A 3,544-nucleotide genomic window follows, 5' to 3' on the forward strand; every position below is an offset into this window, starting at 1 on the left:
TCTAACCCAAGACAGTGGAAGGCCATGGTACAGAGGCTATGGCACTAGCTAAGATTAGAGAACGATGGTTTGATTTTGGAGTGTCCTCCTAGAAGAGTTGCTTACCATAGCTGAAGAGTCTCTTCTACCCTTACCAAGAGGAAAGTGGCCACTGAACGATTATAGTGCAGTAGTTAACCCCTTGAGAGAAAAATAATTGTTTGGTGATCTTTTTGTTGTCAGGTGTATGAGGACAGAGGAGAATGTGTAAAGAATAGGCCAGGCTATTCTGTGTTTGTGTAGGCGAAGGGAAAATGAACCGTAACCAGAGAGAAGGATCCAATGTACAGTACCGTCTGGCTAGTCAAAGGACCCATAACTCTCTAGTGGTAGTATTTCAATGGGTGGCTGGTGCCCTGGCCAACCTACTACCGAGAAACGTATAATTCAGCATGTTGTTGTAGCAAGATTGCATTTTGATAGCGCGGGGTAATTAGTTGCCTTTGGGCGCTCAATTAGACAAGGCTTTCACTTGAGAGTGTGTGGTTGTGTATGATATACTTACGAACCTTTTGTAATAAAGTGAAGAAAACCCATGTTCCGATGTCTCATTATCCATCAACATGAGACATATTTATAATTTTTATTTTATAATTCTGCTGAGGATGCGTAACGTGTCCGAGGTGATAACTAAATAGGTCAGGAGCTTAAAATTTACCCATTAAAATACACAAGAATATATTTTACTAGCCATTTCTTATTCATGTGTACACATATGGTTCATTTAGCGTATATTATGCGCACATGTGGGAAGGGACTCTCTACTGGTCAGTAAGTAACCCTGAAATATGATTGTCCTTACAATCCCCAGTGGTGGAGAAAATTACTGCTAAAAGCCCCCACTAATACGTACTAGAGTCTGTTCAGTCAATATCTAAAAAATAATTAAGCCCCTTTTCTCAAAACTTGAAATTCTGGGAGAAAAAGGGCATCTTTTTTAATATTGACAATTTTTGGACATTCAAACATGTTAAGATATGGATTTTTTTTTGCCTAAAATCGGTAAAGGACCATTTTTGAATATTGATAGACTTAGTATGAAAGATATTCACAATTGGTAGTGTCCTCTATACATTGATAAAATAGTACATATAAGATTTTTAAAGGACATCAGAATTTATATTTCATTTGTCTTGTAAATAAAATTATCTCATGCTTTTTAAACGAAAAAAATCAGTCGAGAAACAAAAAAGTAGATATGAGAATGAAGTAACCCAAAAATAACATTTTAATGGGGCTGAATCGTGCTTCTGAAAAAGGTGTTTTCAAAGGTATATTTGGCGAAGATAAAATTATGCAAGTAATATTGTATTGAGCCATTTTACAATATTGAAGAGAATAAATTATTTAGTTTTAAGGAGGAAGTAGCTTGAGATATATATGGTCATGACTTTGCTTAAGCAAAATTCATAAGTGTAGTTTAAGCAGGAAAGAAGTTCAATAAAATGTACTTAGTATGTATAGTTAAGTTACTGTTACGATCTTAAAATCTTACAGGTCCTTTTAATATTTAAACTAAAATCTTACGACAACAACCAAATAAAACATAGCAAAAGAATATAAAAAATACAACACGTTTGTTTATTCCCAAACTTAAAAAGAAAACAGTGTTACAAATTCGGTTACTTTTAACTGACAAATCAAATCAATCAAAACATTAATAGACAAGGGGAAGAGTCAGTAAGGTAGAAATACTTATGTAATAGATTTCTGCAGCTACCGAGACGATACTGGTACGGAGGCTTCAGGCTCAAGAACGTTGAGAAAGGTTCCTGAATTTAAGATGAAACTGGCACGATGACTGGATTTGAAGACGTCGCAGAAAGAGTGGCATCAAGAAAGGATATCATAAGTCTTTTCCAAGAATTTGATGATAGTGTTGAACTAAGGCCAGGCTGCAGGCAGTGTTGGCTACTTCTCGTCACAAGCAGGGAGTGCTGGCTGCTTCAATAAGTCTCTTCTCAGCCATAATAGGATTTTAGAGATAGGCGTTTGTTTTCTGAAGAGAAGGTTGGAAACTGGATCTATCAGACTTCTGGTCTTTCTGCTTTTTATCTCGTCAGGACGTGGTTCCTATCTGGTTTGGACATAGTTCCTCCCTTGTCATATAGCCTGTCCTATCTCTTCTTGAAGTTTATATACCCATGTATGGGCGGAGCTAATTATAGTGGGCAGTCTTCATTTACATATTAGGCGTTTTTTGACAATTGTGTGTCTTGATTGCCCTCCTCAAAAACTCTCACTTCGATCACGCCATGGAAGCTTCTAGAAGAAATTTCTGATGCAATCTGGATCTCGTTTTAAGTCGTAATAGAAGCACAGCACGTGCCCACCTGTGTTGATATTTTTCTTGAACAAGGATATCCCTCAGGCTCAGTTTCTCAAAATATGCTGACTCCATTGATTAAGGCGATGACAACTTGGTCAAAACAGGACAGTTCCCTTATCGTTGCAGGGGCTCTTTGTCGAGGCTCGGTTTGTTTCCAAAATGCTGACAACAGTGAAATGATGACCGATTTGACCGAACAGTACGGTATTCGAATCTCACCTCATTACTCACACTTCGGGAATAGATATAATTTTTTCTTTTAACAACAAATCCCTTTAAAAGTATTGTATCTACCCATGGCAGTTACACAAGCTCTATAAAATAAAGTAACAGTTTCTTATAAGGATAAGGTAAAGGAAAATTTGGTACACTTGAAGATTTAAAGTGAAAGGTGTTTCTGCAAAGGTCCGCATATCAAGGATTGGGTGTACTGATGCAGCAGCAAGTGTTCATGGAAATAGATTTGTTGAAAGAAAGAAGGAATATGAATAAGGAAATGAGAAGTTTGACATAAAATAGAATGTTACATGATGTGCATTTGCTAATTAGAAGAGATAATTTAGCAAAATAAAAGATTTTTAAGAAGTTAGTCAACGAGCATTTGAGTAGAGAATGGAGCAAGTAGGTGCTGACAAAAAATGTAAGCAAAGAAGAGTATACTTTGATTTGCTCTGTAGGGACCAGCACCATGAGTGCATCTCACATGGTGCATTGTAGACATTACTTGAGGATCTTTGTTCAGTATTCTTAGCTTATAGCTGGATCAGCTTTTTATTCTTAGTCTTCCAGTTTATCTCCGTTCCAGCTTCTTCACATCCAAAATAGTGTCCAAGCTTTTCAACTCGCACTTTTTAGTGTATCTGTGGAGTTGTTCCCCAGTTTCTCTTAGTGACTCCATAGGAGGGTTAGTACCATCAGTCTGAAAACCAACCGTGCTGAAAACATTACTATGTAGCGTAGTATGTAGTAGGTTGGCCAGAGCACCAGCCTCCCGTTGAGATACTGCCGCTAGAGAGTTATGGGGTCCTTTGACTGGCCAGACAGTACTACATTGGATCCTTCTTTGGTTACAGTCCACTTTCCCTTTGCGTAAATATGCCGAATAGTCTGGCTTATTCTTTACAGATTCTGCTCTGTCCACATACAGCTGACAACACTGAGATTACCAAACAATTC

This window comes from Palaemon carinicauda, chromosome 22, assembly GCF_036898095.1.
Source record: "Palaemon carinicauda isolate YSFRI2023 chromosome 22, ASM3689809v2, whole genome shotgun sequence".
NCBI classification, from domain to species: Eukaryota; Metazoa; Arthropoda; class Malacostraca; order Decapoda; family Palaemonidae; genus Palaemon; species Palaemon carinicauda.